Source organism: Spermophilus citellus, assembly GCF_964194105.1.
Source record: "Spermophilus citellus genome assembly, chromosome: 6".
Lineage (NCBI taxonomy): Eukaryota > Metazoa > Chordata > Mammalia > Rodentia > Sciuridae > Spermophilus > Spermophilus citellus.
This window is the reverse complement of record NC_138187.1, coordinates 131631763-131648622: the sequence shown is the minus strand read 5'-3', so window position 1 is coordinate 131648622 and position 16860 is coordinate 131631763. Positions and strand designations below refer to the sequence as shown.

The 16860-nt window shown below is 35.0% G+C and overlaps 1 protein-coding gene across 1 annotated transcript in view; it reads left to right on the top strand.

Annotated features, from left to right (window-relative positions):
• LOC308651820 (complement factor H-like) overlaps window positions 1-16860 on the top strand; it is a 224239-nt gene that overhangs the window by 108560 nt on the left and 98819 nt on the right. The window lies entirely within an intron of this gene.

Sequence of the window (16860 nt, the reverse complement as noted above, 5' to 3'; positions counted from 1 at the left end):
TCACTCCTTAATGAAACCTGGGCAGCTTGCTGATCACCCTATCTGATTCCTAGGGGATTGAGTAGTAATTCAATTTTGACAAACCTGAGACACCAGGCTGTCCATTGTTAAACCACACATCTGGCTCCTGTTGTTAATAACTGCTTGTTTGCAATATGTGGACAATCTACAAGTTTTCACACAGGGAGTTAAATGAGGTTGAAATGTGTTAATCTGCTTTTAACCCAATTCACACACTGATTTACAAGAAGGGTTAAGTGTGCCTCTGTAATAACAATTCATCATTATGATTCTGTGTAAGTCTAATACAAGAAAGCCAAGAACAAGCAGTCCTTTATTTCTTGGATTCACTATGGTTTTGGGCTTTGTATGCAAAGTCCATTTCTTACACATATTTACATATTGTGAAAATTGGAAGTAATACAAGTCTGAGTTCAAGGAATGCATACACAGAGGGAAATGATTCTCAGTTTTTAAAGCAGTGGCATAATTGCAAATGCTGAAATCACTGAAGTGCTGCTTGGCAGAGAGGTCAAGCTAAGACTGTAAAGAGGAAAGGGGTCAAGAGTTGGAAGTCTGCTGCCAGCCACTGTCCCTTACAGATAAATCAAGCTTGACAGTTGGGTTTCTGTTCCTCTTTCCTTCCCTGCTTCTCTTTGTCCAAAAAGAAGAAGAAGAAGAAGAAGAAGAAGAAGAAGAAGAAGAAGAAGAAGAAGAAGAAGAAGAAGAAGAAGAAGAAGAAGAAGAAAAATATCATCAGTGAAAAATTCAATTTGAAATTGTGAAGAGAAATCTCCCTCTTCTGGGTCTCCTTTCATTCTCGTACTCCTCTTCCCCAATCTGGAAGCATTTTCGCACTCTTTCTTTCAGGCAACTTGGATGTTCCAAGCTCTAACCTCTTCACCTCCAGCTCTAAAGCAATCTCCTCTTCCTAGTCAAAAGAGGCAAATTTAACACCACTGGTGCACTGATTTATTTAACACAAATGATTTATTTTTCCGAAGTATGTGCAGCAGTTCCTCCTTCGCTTGAAATTATATACATCTATGACTGACTCTTTATGAGTCACTTTTTTCTCGTTGTACCTAGTTATTGAGGAGGCAAGTTCAGAAATCGAATGCACTCCTCTGCTTCTTTTTGTATAATGAGATGCAAAAGATACAGTGCCATTCTCAGTGTTTTTCTTTCGTGGAATCTTGATTTCTATTAATCTGCCTCAAACATGCACATGATCACTTTTCTACATGAGAGATGCAATCAAATGTCCAGTGGTTCAGCATCTTCCAATATCAAGATGCTGGAACAAATTACAAGGTCAACTATACATGAGCAAAGCTTTAAGTTGGGGAGATAGAGATGGCTGGATATAAGACATGTGAAGAAACAGTAGCTCCCAAAGAATTGCAGTTTTTGTTCTTTAATACACAAATCCTTAATTAAGAAAACTATATAAACATAATACTTAATATTAGAATAGTTGCCAGTATTAATGATTGTTTTAGGCAATGAGAAATTAATAATGCAGTTTAGCTGACAAAGCAAAATTCATGATTTTGATTAGTGGTACATTTCTTGGTTTCTACATTAATTAGAATAAAATAACTTACTTATTACTGTATATTAGCTTTAAATATTTTATACAGATTATATTAAGTACTTGACAGATTAACAGTTTTTATATTTTATTTAGTTGCAAGAGTAAAATACACATCTGCATATTTGTTCACATAGTTTGGTCATATAATTGCAACTTTAATAACTTCCCATATAGCTACCACTTCTCCAGAATTTTCTGGCCCTGATTATACTTCTACACCTGAGAAGCACAATCAATATGCAAAAGGGTAGCAATTCCCTGCCTTTACTTGCAGCCTACCTACAACTTCACTTGAGCAATTGTGACTTTGGACTGAGGATCAAATTTGGCAGAACTCCAACCCTGCCCCCCATATTCTTTAACTATGGAAGACTCCAGTAAGACGTTCCATGTAAACCCTATCTTTCATTCTCCTGCTCAAACCTGTCTCCTGAACTCTAGAACCCACCTCCAAAGACCCCCTGACCTTCCTCAGTTCCTTGAAAATGCTTTGTTCTCTCCTTCTGCCACCCCTTTCAACAACCTGGCCTTAGCCTGACATGTTTGTTTCCTATTTCACCTATTAACATCTTCCCATCCTTAGCATAGATTTCTTTAAAAACTTCCCAAACCACCCTCTTGTCTGCTGGACTAAACAAGGTCGTGCCTTCTCACAGCATCTAGCAATTTTCCTCTGTAGCCCATCAAAATCATATTTAAGTCTATTTCTGCAATTAAAAAAATTAATGTCTGATTTTACTACAGCAAATTTCATTGTCAGAACTAGATCCATTCCATTCATGATTTGATCCCTACTAATTAGTGTCCTTCTTCATAGTTAGTAGTTGTTTAATGCATATAAAGGAATAATGCCAATGGGATTAAGCTTTCTATAGTATGTTCTTATATGGGTTAGAATTAATTTTGAAAAGAGATAGACCCAGTTCTCCACAACTCTGTCAGAATTTTCTTCTGGGAGAGGTTATTTAGCAAAAATAGAATTGACTTTACTAATACAGAGATAATATTAACCTGCTTATTATGATGGTCATCCACCAATTTTATATCGATTGTACCAATTTTCTGACCCTATACATTGATCTATTTCAATATACTTTCAGGTTTACCACATTGGATTCACCCATTTTACATTTTTATTCCTAGCCATTTTATCTAAAAATCCTCTTTCTTCAATAAGATAGGCATATTCATATGAGGAGATACTGCTATCAATATGGACATAATTTATTCTGTTCACTAGAGTTCACAATGTTGGCATGTCTTTTCATAAACTGCAGCTTGATTGCTATCTAATGATTAAGATCCTTTGGTGATCATAAAAATATCTTATATATCCAAACATGGTGGCCCATGACTGTAATCCCAGTGGCTCAGGAGGCTGAGGCAGGAGGATAGCAAGTTCAAAGCCAGCCTTGGCAATTTAGCGAGGCCATAAGTAATCTAGCAAGACCTTGTCTCAGAAGAAAAAAGGGCTGGGATTGTGGCTCAGTGGTTAAGTGCCTTGGGTTCTATTCCTGATACAAAGTTATATATATATATATAAATATATATATAAATATATATATATATATATATATATATATATATATATATATATTTATATATATAAAACTTTGTATATATGGATATCTCCATATCCATAATCCTATATGCAATCAAGGAATGTCAAAAGTTAAATGAATTGTCTTTCTGGATCATTGTCTTTGTTTTTGATTACTTTTGTAGAGAAAAATTTAATTATTTAGGAAAAGTCTCAGTTTTTAAAAAATCTTGATGAAGAATATTAAATATTACTTAGAAAAGGCCAGACAGACTAGGCCTATAATCCCAGCTTCTCAGAAGGCTGAGGCAGGAGGATAGCAAATCCAAGGTCAGCTTCAGAAACTTAGTAAGGTCCTGCTTCAGAAAATAAAAAGGGCCTGCAGTGCAGTGGTAGAACACCCCTGGGTTCCATCCTCAGTGGGGATGGGGGGATTGGAGGGTGGGGATGACACCCACACTGATGTAATCTCATACACTAAGTACATAAAGCAACTGGTTAAATTTCAGTGTATAAAACTCTTTTTTTACTTCCAAAGATAGATTAGACAAGCCTGGTGCCTAAGATGGCATTAGCAACACATAAATACACTAATAAAAAACAGATGGACCATCAATGACAAAATGATTTATGAATTTCTAAAACAGTTTAATTAATAGGAACATGAATTGTTACAGTCCACAGAAATGTTCAGTGCTAGTGGAAAGTGCTGTTACCAATCTTAAGTAGAAATTTATATTATTATACTCTAAACTCCCCAATCCAAGTCTTATTACATGTAGATGTATTTTCAGAGTTGAAAGTGCAAGATTCTCAGGTATTACTAATACATATCTAAATACAGAAAGTGGGTATGTGAGAGTGGTTAAATGAACACAAACTTTTAAAATAAATTCTAAGTAACTTGAAAACCTACATTTCAATTTTTTTATGAGTTGATCAAAGGGAAAGGATCCTGTTTTTATATAAAATATGAATGTCAAATTTTGGTAAATACTGAAAAACAGTAATCATCATTATATTTTTCTCTGCATTTTTTGAATTGCATTTTATATATTTAAAGGGTCTTTGGCACCAGTGTCTATCTCAGTTGCTAATTTTATTGTTTTATTCACAAAAATCGATCTTAATATAACACAGTGTTAAATGCACACAATTATCTAGATTATTTTTAGAAAAATAAATGTTAAATCATTTTTACAGATATTGCATATGTGAGGGTAATTCCATTATACAACTAAATAGTAAAAAAGGGAAAAAAGTTTATTCATTTTAATGGCACTCAAAATATCTTAAAAGCATATTTATTAACCTGAACTTGCAAACTTAGAAAAAATACTCCATGATAAATGGCTACTATGCAAAACAATATATAATTTATTTTGGGAGATAAAGTTTGTCCCATATGCCAATGGAAAACACCTCCCCTTAATTTTACTGCATACAGTAATATATTTTGCAACCTATAATAAGTAAAATTGCACATACTCCAAAAGCTATTCAAATATTTTCCCTATTTTACAAATACCTCTTAAGTTGTTAATTGACTTGTACTCTTTTTTCAAATCCTTTTATGGTTTAATCCTAATGGACTTACTTGCATTACTTTTAAAGGCTGCCTATAAAACCTGAGAGATATACTTAAAATTACTGAAGTTGAAACCATTGACCTGACTTTCAAAAATGAGAATGGTCTTAATTAAATAAATGGCCTACTCTTTTAAAAGTACAGGTGAGAATCATCCATTAACAGTAATTGGAATTGTGAAAGTTTATTCACATGAAGTGCAATGTGTTGTACACTTTAAAATTACTAAGCAATGGTGAAAGAGGAGAAGGGTTTGTATTAACTGTCTGAAGGTGTTTAAAAACCTGACACTTATCTATCTTTAACTGCACAAGAATTCTCAGATCTCTGTTATTTATAAGTCATACAAATAGCAAAACAAAAAAACAATAGATTTTAATACTATAATGAGTCTACATATCACAGAATGTCTTCCATCTGAAATCAGCTAGATTGTCTATACTCATATGTCATAGGATAACAATGAAAACTAAATATCATATTCAAAATAAATTGAATACCTTGACCCATTACTAAGGTGGTGACTTTGGCTACTGTATTTTCAAGCAAATGCTGAATATTCTATCTACAAATAATCAAGGATTTTCTTGACAGTCTTAAAAGAGAAATTGTACAAGGACATAATCATGACATAAACAACTCTGCCATTGTTCTGGGGAAAATTCACCTCTAATTACGTGGAAGTCCACCTCCTTAGCTAGAAACACTGTTTCATATTTCTGTATTTTTCCCAAACCTAACTTAATGAGGCACTGAGATGCAGCAAGCATTCAAGTATTACTGAATGGATAAATGGCCATTAAAAACACTTAAAGCATTGTAATAGATTTTTGTTTTTAACTCAGGAGGCCAAAGAAATCAACGTGCATCATATGTACATTTGATATAGCAGACATCCCCAAGGCATAAGTAATTGATCGTTTAGCAGCCCTCAAACTTACTTCATGGCATCCCAGAACTAATGCTATCCACGTGCTAAATTCTCTGCACTGCTGTGTCTAACTTAGTTTCCTTCTACTCAGATATCAGAATGCAACTAAGGTAGAGGTAGTTATATAAGGATAGCACTGAGATAATGCATCTGTATCCATTAAATATATTAAATATCCATTACATATTTGTTACACATAATATATATATGTGTGTATATGTGTGTTTTATACATTTATTACATGTATGTGTTGGAGGATATGCTTACCTACCAAAAGGTAACACAATGTAAATTTAGGAGACCTATCTATCCAAGGTTGTTTCAAAGAAAGTCTATGGTGTGGAATATATACTTTCTGTATCCTAAAAGGCTCATCAATATATTCTCTTTCACAGCACCTTTCCATTCATTTATCATATGCTTCACTTATTTTCACATCAATCAATCATATTCTACTAAAGTTTAGCTTAAAATTCAAAAAGCAAGTATCAAGTAGAAAGTGTCTGTCTTCTCACCTTGGAACTCAATTCCCCCATCCTTTGTAATATGCAACTCTAAATGAAGAAGACAGACCCCTTGATTCAGATTCCCCCAGAAGTGGAACTTCAGCTAAGACTGGAGAATAAGAAGTTTATTAAGGCATTGACTCCAGAAAGTAACAGTAAGGCAAAGGAGTGTTCCAAACCAGCAAACTAGAAGTATTAAGCCAGCTATCACTGTTGAAACCTGGAGCTTAGTCCTCTTGGACACGAGGTAGAACAGGCTTCAGAATGATCTCAATCAAGGAGCAAGGCAACTGAGGTATATATTAAACAATTCCCTACTTATTCAGGGGCACTTTGGCTTGTTCTCCACTATGCAGGTGTAGTATGCTTCTGAGGTTAGCAGGGGAGACAGAACCTCAGAAACAAAGCATTCGTAGAAAGTAGCATAAGGAACAAGAGCAGAGCACTTAAAGAATTAGTTGGTGGAAGCTGTCTACCTACTCATATCTAAAAGTCTTTCCTCCTCAACTCTGTAGGAAATCCATCGAAGATGAAAACTGAGAAGAATAAGATTGCTACTCAGACTTAATTGCAAAGAGGAATCTTTCACCTTATTAAAGATAAAAGAGTTGGCTTTATTTACTGAAAATTAGTTTAGGATCCTGGAAGAAAAAAATTCAAACTACAAATCAGAACAAATCAGAAGTGAAGAAGGGAACCAATATTTAATGAATCATGCTAGGTGCTATAATATTATTGTCACAATCTCAATGAATTAAGGGGGAAAACTGAAAAGTTTCCCTTTTTCTTGAGTTTCTTGAGAAATTTAAGTCACAAAGAATTGAGCTCAAGTCATATTTATCCTAAGATATATGAACCAAGACAAATAGTTGATTTCCCAGAATCTCAGTTTCCTTTTCTGTAAAATACCAACAATTCAGGGATTATCTGAGGATTGACTGAGATAACACACAGCACAGTAAAGCACTTGGCAGTCTTAGTACCAACTGTTAGTCCTGTGCCTCTCCTTCTTCCTTCTTATCACAATTTCATGAGATAGATATTTATGAGGCATATATTCCCACTACAAAAATAAAATCACTGCCTCTCATAATGGCTAAGTTAGTTTCTCAAGTCTACTCAGTAAGATTGAAATCTGGGTCTCTCTGAGTCTAAGGATCTTGCCTTCAAAGATTAACAATTAAGATTTAGTTTGGAACCCAATCAGCAGTATTAATTTTTATAAAACCACAAAATCAGTTACATCTTCTCAAATGGTCAAAAATTTTTCAATGTTTAATATTTAATTGTGTAGTAAATGTGGCTTAATTTTTAAATTAAAAGTTGGGCTAGCATAAGTTCTATCACAGCAGAAATTTTAAATGACTGTGCAAAACTTTTCAATATAGCAGTGACTTCTTTAGGTCCTATTTAAACAAAAGACTTAACTACTGACATTATCTGCAACATCCTTAAAAAAAATAAGGGCAAACACATGAATAATTAACATCTTGGATATTACACTTAAAAAGCAAAGAGCCATGTTAATAGCAGATGATAAGATCCAAATTCTAAACCAGATATATTCTCTCTCTTTCTCAAACTAATAATATAATATATAATTTTCTCATTTGGCAAAATGATTACAAATGTCCATGCTAAATAATGATTTCATGAACAAGTACATAATTCTGGAGCTAAAGCAAGGGGCTTAATTGTGGTTTTTTTTTTTTTTTTTTGACCCCAGGGGCACTTTACCACTGAGCCACCTCCACAGCCCTGTTTATTTTCTATTTTGAGACAGGGTCTCACTAAGTCACTGAGGGCCTTGCTAAATTTTTGAAGCTGGTCTCTAACTTGCAATCCTCCTGCCTCAGTCTCCAGAGTTGCTGGGATTACAGGCATGTGCCACTGGACCTGGATGCTTAATAGTTTTCCGTGCATGTCAAGGTATTTGATAAAATTTTGATATTTTGAAGGCACTGTGCTAGAAAGATAAGCCACAGGGAGAGGTGAAGCGATTTAAGAAAAATGTATAGATATTCATGCAACAGTTTAAAAAATAACAAGCAAAATGTTCACAGTAAGTATGAAACATTCAATGGTTGAAGGAAAAATAACCACCTGGAAAAATCAAGAAATCTAATGGAAATGTCATTTGAGATGGGTCTAGAGGAATCTAGTTTGAAGACTAAAGCAAAGGAGATAATCAATCTCTTTCAACTGTTATTCTCCAGATTTAGATGCTCATCCCATTTCACTTGATGATACTCTGTTGCCAACTGTGTTTCTTCTGCATTTCAACTTCATAAACTCTCTGTTACATGACCTCTACTGAAAGTTAATCATACTAAATTAATCACTATTTCCTTGAAATATATATATATTAACCTTGCTTTCCTTTTTTCCCTGTATGCTTTTAATCTTTTATTTCATTAAGTCTTTTTCTGTGTGTGAGAGAGAAAGAGAGGGAAAGTTTTTCTTCTACTATGACATGAGATTCAATTTTTGGAAACAATTTTAAAAATGATTCTGTAACATTGTAAATTGATACCTTACTGATGTTCTCAAGTTTTCTAACCAATATCTAGAGTGGCTTAAGAGCAATACAAGAGATTGGTTCACTTCTGAAAAAAGAGAAGTTAAAAAAAATTCTGAATGATTACACTGATGGACTGGAGAGTAAGTGTCAAGAATGAGGATTAAGCCTGGCATAATCCCAGCAGCTCCAGAGACTGAAACAGGAAGATAGCAAATTCAAAGCCAACTTCAGCAAAAGTGAGGCACTAAACAACTCAGTGAGACCCTGTCTCTAAATAAAAGACAAAATAGGGCTGGAGATGTAGCTCAGTGGTTGAGTGCCCCTGAGAACAATCCCTAATACAAAAAAAAAAAAAATGAGGATTAAGGAAAATGGTTTTGTAATTATAGAAAATTTAATTTTACCGGGGCTGGAGTTGTATCATAGTGGTAGAGCACTTGCCTAGTATGTATGAGGCACTGGGTTCCATTCTCAGCATCACGTATAAATAAATAAAATAAAAGTCCATCGACAAAACTAAAAAAAATGATAATAATAATTTAAAAGATCCTCTAATTTTTGCCACCTTTAACAAAAAATCAATTTTTTAAATATTTGATTTCCAGTGCATTGATTAATTATTCAAATGTCTTAACATAAAAAAGAAAATAATCATTTCTGTGGGTAAAGAATGATTGTATTAACAATTAATAATTTATTGGTAATTATCTTATGCATAACAACATAATTGCAACCATAGAACATTGACAGAATTTAATCCAAAATTCAGAAGCATATGTATCTTGCCTAGATACATATCACTTTTATGATAAAATTTTTCACAAACTATTAATTATTAAGTCTACACAGCCCTGTAAAAAACTGTCCAAAAATTTTTTTTTGCAGTGCTTGGGATAGAAACCTAGTCACACATATAACTCTACCAGTAAACTAAAATCCAAGCTCCTCAAAAACAAAATTTAAAAGGAAAAACAATTTCTATATATTAGGTTACATACTTCCTAGATGCTTCATCTGTAAAGGCAAAAAGAGAAAAAATAATACACTCAAATAATCTCATTAATCAAATTAAATTCCATAACATCTCAGACTGAATGCATTCTATTATTTTTTTTAACAAGACTTAGTAAATGGTTACAATGAATTAAATTTTCAGCCACCCAGGTGAAGGAAAGCAAAGTTAAGAGAATAGATCATCCAGGTGTCAGAATAGAAAGCAATGGGTCACAGTAGTGATCTGGACTGGCTGCTGTGTTACTAAGGAGCAGGTAGAAACACCTAGTTCCAGATTTGGAAAAAAGGTAGTGGGGGGATGGAAGAGAGGTTCTGGCAGAGCTGCCATCTGTACTGAAGTTTGACAATGAGTGTGTAAGGTGGGGGCAGAAGGTAATAGCAACAGTGCAGCTAAAAATCATTGCTTTAAGAAGCCATGGGCGATTCCAGCCAATGAAAATTATCATACAGTTTCTGTTTGGGTGCATATTTAGGTAGAGGAGGGACAGAAAAGAAGGGAGGGAAAATGGCAGGAAGAAAGCAGCTTACTTTGTCTTCATTTATTAAGTGTATCTTAGGGGATTTGTATACCTTTGCCAATGAGTTTAATGAATCTCCTGAGGATTTTAAAGTAGGTAAGTGAAAAAGCCCAATTCATACTTTGAAAATGTCACCTGTAGTGGTGGAGCCAATTGATTGGTAGGGAAATCAAGAAGAGAAAAAAGGGAAACAGTTAGGAATGCTATTGCATAAATAGGTTAAATAACTAAATTGTTTGAATAAGACAGTGGTTATAATACAGATAGAAAACAGGGGAAATTAAGAAGACAGAATTTACAGGGCTTGAGAGTTAATGGAGAGTGAATCAATGACACTTCCCAGGTTTTCTGGTGTGAGTAGATGGAGGATAATACAGTTGGGTGAGATGAGGGGAAAGATATAGGTCTGGATGTGAAAATGGTTTCACTTTGAGCCATCTGCAAAAGGTCAGAGAAAATTCCAGAATGTTTGAAACTGTGGATCTGAATATCAGGAGTTAATGCTTGCCCAGAGATCTAAAACTGAGAGTTGTCAGTATTCAAGTGGCTGTTGAAATTGAGGAAGAATAAATGCATTTGGCTCTTACACTGAGAGAGAAGAGGAGGGCAGAGACAGCCCATAAAGATGACTAGGGAGAAGAGATAAATCAGACAGAGCAAAACCAAACAGGAATTCAACTTCTACTATCAGGGTAAAGGGATATGTGCTCCTCTTGATTAGTTTTATTCTGTGACCCTTGAACCTAAAATAGGTTCTAGCTACAGGAATAAAAGTTTAACAAAACCTGTCCTATATTCTAAGCATGTTCAGCAAACAAGAATCACTTTTTATTTCAACCACACTGGCAATCGGAAGCAGTAGAGAGAAGATATAAAAGCAGAATATCACATTTGTTTCTTAAATTCTACCTGAGGAGCACAGTTAAGTAATATGAAGGAAGGCCATCTGGAGAGTTTATTAAAATAACCCAATAATTAATACATTTACCCAACATTTCTAGTAATTGTTATTAGTTGTTATAAAATATCATCTGTGAGGTGAAACATATATGTAAACCTTATAACAGACAGCGATCAGGAGACAGTTAAGGTTCTGTTGTATGGGTAGTCATATTCTGTGTGATCTTCCTGTTGCTCCCTTTCCTTGTTTCAGAGCTTTCTCTGGAAGCACACATCTTATTCAACATCACTCTTGATCACACGGTGTTAGTCACCCTTTTGTCACTATGACCAAAATACCTGACAAGAACAACTAAGAAGAGGAAAACTTATTTGGGGCTGATAGTTTCCAAGGTCTCATCCTTGATCATCGGGCTCCAGGGCAGAAACCTCAGGGTGGAAGGGTGTGGCAGAGGAAAATTTCTCAACTCTTGGCACCTCTAGCAAAGAGAAAGAGGAAAGGACCAGGGACAAAAAGAACCCCAAGGCCATACCCCTAGTGCCCTACTTCCTCCATTCACTTGCCTCTTGCCAACAAGTACTACCAAATAGTCCATTTAAATTATTAATCCATCAGATAGACTAATCCACTGATGAGGTCAGAGACCTAAGCATAATCTTTTCACCTCTGCACAATGCTACACTGCCTAATATGAGATTTGGGGGATATAAGGCAAAAAACAAATATACCTATCACCTCCATTTATCTAATTTTAAATGTTCACTTTGACTGAATTGGGGGGTGGTGGATAACAGAGCTAAAATGGGAATTATTTAATACCAAATGTCATTAATAACTTTAAAGCACGCTTTCTTATAAAAATCTAGAAATCATACCCACATTATGCTTCCATATGCATAACATATATATTATTTATGAGGGAAATCCCTGTTTTTTTCTTGAATTTTTCCATATTTATGTTAGTATCCTAGATTCTATTCTTTGGTAGATTGAAGGAAGGACCACTATTCATGATTATCCTTTCACCTTTACCCTAAAACAGGTAATGGCTAATTCATCTTTGCCTTTTTCACAAACTTGACTATAAATGGATGATTAGCAAATGTTTAAAGAGGATGAATAAAAAGCTAAATCGTTGAGTGAACAGGCTCATAACTTTGTTACTGCTGAAGAATAAAAGCATACAACTATTAATAATAATAGAAAAACTCATAGCTATACTGTGGATAACTATTATATGCCAGGTATTTTGTTAAGAGCCTTAAAATAAAGATTTAAAAATTGTCCTAATTTGAAAAATGAAAAAAATTAAGCTCATAAAATATCACTAACATAGAAAATACTAAGACAAGATTCAAATAATTGACTTGCTGACTCCCTATAGCATGTTCTTCCCGATATATCTGATAAAGAAAATTTATGTTCAATCACTAGTAAATGTTGATGTGTACCAATTGGTGAACTAAATTATAAGATAAAATTATCAAAGTGGACTACCACAATCTTACTCATCCACTATGTTCCATCCTCAACTGCCTTGTTTCATATTATGATATTATAGGAAATATATTATTTGGTATCTTTCCATGGTTCCTAAGACACAGCTTCTAAAACACTTGAAATCTTTGGAGAGATGAGTATCTTCTGTATCCTAGTGAGATGATTAGTGACTGGTGGCCATTAGGTAGCTTTGGGGTGGGAGCTGGTCACCAGAAAGATTACCACTCTACTGCAGTATCCTCCAAGGAGGGAAGAGGGGGTTTAAATCATCAGTAGACAATGATGTAAATCAATCATACCTACATAATGACACCTCCAATGAAAAATGACTAAAAATAAAAAATGCAGGACAGAGTTTGGAATCTTCTGTGTTGCTTGCTGAGTATATAGAGGTCCCTTGGAAGGTGATATGCCCAAAGAAGGCATGGAAACTCTACGCCCCTCCCCACATAACCTTGTCTCATGCATCTCTTCCATTTGCTCTTCATCTGTATCCCCTGTGATATCATTTATCATAAACCATTAAATTTGAGTAAAATGTTTCCCAGAGGTTTGTGAAACTTTAGCAAATGAATCAAACCTAATAGGATGCTCCAATTTATGTCTAGTTGTTTAGAAAAACCAGTAAAACATCCTAGGGCTCTCAATTAGCATCTGAAATGGGAAGCAGTCTATTGGGACTGTGGGAACTGAAACTATCACCAGGTGGGTAGTGTTAGAATTTTGATCAAATCTAGAACATCTGACTGATGTCTGCAGGAGGATTGATTGGTTATTTGCACAAAAAATACCCACATCGATTTTGGTGACCACAGGTGAAGTGTTGTTGTGTTGTGAGTGTGTAAGAGCAGAGAGAAAACAATCAGTTAGTTTCCCCCCACCCCAAACAATCTTTTCCCCTTTTGTTACTTGTTTGTTTTCCCTAGACTGATCCTTCCCCATCTTCACAAGGCTGCCTCACAACTTCAGTATCATTTCCTTGTATGAGACCTACAGGATCACACAACACAAAGCTGCCATTTAATCACTGTATTATAACACACTATTACACCACAATGTTAACAGTATTGTTAAAATTTTTACCACTATTCGATTTATTGTGTTTATTTCTTTGCATTTTCTCCCTACTTCTCTACTCCAATGATAACACAAGGTGGGCAGGGACCTTGACTATCTGATCAGCATGCAGAACAGTGCTTAATATATGACATAGTTTATAAGTGCTACCTTTGCTCTCCCAGATCACTCCAGCCTGAGTAGCATGGTGAAGTGTAATTTGTAAAAATTTATATTCCAGCAGCATCTATTAGCAGCTTGACCTTGGGCAAATTACTCACTGTGATTCAATTTCCCTATGTATAAAAGGAAATACTTATTGGATAGAGGATCAAATATGTTAATACACCTAAATACTTTAGAATAATGCTCACCATAGTTTGCAATTGTTATTATATGTGCTTTTCCAAGTGTAAGTAAGCATCCACATTGTTAGAAGACATTTTCTTAATATAAACTCGTCTTTGCTAGTTATCAACTAATGAATTTAGTTATGCTTTTCAAATTTCACACAACTGGTTGAATAGCTTTGATTGCCTTTGAAGCAATACACTAAAGTATGTACCCTCAGAACAATTGAAAAAAACATAAATGTACTAAAGTGAAAATGAAAAAAGTGTTTGCTCAGTAATTTTCTGATCTCCCATAAAAATAATAAATATAAATAATCAGAAAAGTGCCTTAAATATTCTTTAATTACAAGCCATATCACATCACATAGGCATATAAAATTAAAATAAACATCTTAAATTTTATTCACATGCACAACAAAAACATACATTATATTTGCACACACCATATTGAGTTCAGATGCCACAAGATGAACATGTGCTACAGAGCTAAATGAGTAATGCAATTTTTCCACTGAGTCCATGCAAACTTTATGGTTGCATAAAATAAGGATATGACAAAAAAGCAATCTGGATATGTCATCACCAAATCAATAGTTAAGAAAAAGTTCATCACCTCCTACTCAAATATCAATTCAAAATATGTTGAAATACTGATTAACATGAAAAATAAAATATATGATATTTAAGAATGGAAGGACTAAATTTTTTGACAAGGAATTTACACAGATTTAGAAAACAAACTCGAATTTGTCCTTTTTATTTTATGGTTCCTTTCTTTTTGCCCACAAGCTCACTTGGACTCGAGCCCTGGGGAAAATACCAAGTTGCACCGAGTAGAACAGAATGCTGTTCTACTGAATGCTGAATGCCATCAGAGGTTAACAATCTTAAGAGTTAAAAGTGAGTTTTTAACTAATTTTCTAAGTCAGGAATGGATTATTGTCCCAGGATTTGACTACTAAATTCTACAAGGCCATGTTTTTTTTCCCCCTATGGCATATCGATTTTTTTTTTTTTTTTTTTTTTTTTAGGGAGGAAAAGTTTATTTGAGGGCTCACAATTTCAGAGTTCTCAATCCATAGAGAGTCAGCTCCATTCCTCGGGACTCAAGGTGAGGCTGAACATCATGGTAGAAGAGTGTGATGGAGGGAAGTGGCTCACATGATGATCAGAAGCAGTGGGGGTAGGGGTAGGGGGAATGGGTGGGAAGGGATCTCCTCTTGCCAGATACAAATATATACCCCAAAGCCATGCCCCCAATGCCTCATGTCCTCCAGCCACACCCTACCTCCTTTCAATTACCACTCAATTAATCCTATCAGGTGATTAATTCACTGATTGGGTTAAGGCTCCCATAACCCAATCATTTCTTCTCTGAACCTTCTTGCATTTTCTCGCACAGGAGCTTTGGGGGGACACCTCACATCCAAACCATAACATATGCTACTATTATCTTAATTTTCCTGAGGCTTAGGTAAGGTAAGGCACTTTTTTTAGGGTCACAAGCTACAAAATGGAAAAGAGACAGAGGACCTGAACCACAGCTGAACTTAAAAAAAAAAAAGAAATTTACTAATCTGCATGAAAGTGATGTATTTTCCTGACCTTACCTTTAACACTCAGCTGTGAACACACCTGCTACCATGAGTTCTGACAAAATTTCTTGAGATTTTACAATTTTTCTGAAGAAAAATTTTAAAAATCGTGCTCGGTTCATAATGTATTGAAGAAAAGATTGGAAATTCAGTAGAAAGAAAGAAAGGAAGAAAAAAAGGATTATCATAATACCACTAATATTTTGAGACTTCCCCCATAGCATTTATCTAAGGCATAATGATTGAAAGATATTCAAACAAAAATTACAATTGCTTTGCTTCATACTTAAACACATTTCCTAATTCTGCTGAACATGTTTAGCCTGTTTGGGAATTCCAACAGGGGCAAAGGCCAATAGGTTATAGGCACTAAAATTTAAAGGTATGTTTGAAATAGTAGGGAAAAGAGGTCTCAAGACTGAGAATTCTGCCAGCTGGTCATGCCTAGCTCAGGAATATTGGCCGCTGGCTGGATAGAAGCAGGAGTGTGGCATGAAATGATGGGGGAGTCCTGGATCTGGTCTTTGCATGGGAGACCCTCTGGGGATTCTCAAAGCTCTTCACTTCTTTTTTTTTTTTTTAATTAATTTATTTATTTATTTATTTTATTGGTTGTTCACAACTTTACAATGCTCTTGACATATCATACTTCATACATTAGATTGAAGTGGGTTATGAACCCCCAATTTTACCCCAAATGCAGATTGCAGAGTCACGTCGGTTACACATCCACAATTTCACATAATGCCCTATTAGTAATTGTTGTATTCTGCTACCTTTCCTATCCCCTACTATCCCCCCTGCCCTCCCCTCCCTTCTTCTCTCTCTACCCCATCTACTGTAATTCATTTCTCTCCTTGTTTATTTTCCCATTCCCCTCCCAACCTCTTATATGTAATTTTGTATAGCAATGAGGGTCTCCCTTCATTTCCATGTAATTTTCCTCATCTCTCCCTTTCCCTCCCATCTCATGTCACTGATTAATGTTACTCTTTTCTTCCTACTCTTCCTCCCTGCTCTGTTCATATTTGCTCTCATTATATCAAAGAAGACATTTGGCATTTGTTTTTTAGGGATTGGCTAGCTTCACTAAGCATAATCTGCTCTAGTGCCGTCCATTTCCCTGCAAATTCTATGATTTTGTAATTTTTTATTGCTGCATAGTACTCCATTGTGTATAGATGCCACATTTTTTTTATCCATTCATCTACTGAGGGGCATCTGGGTTGGTTCCACAGTC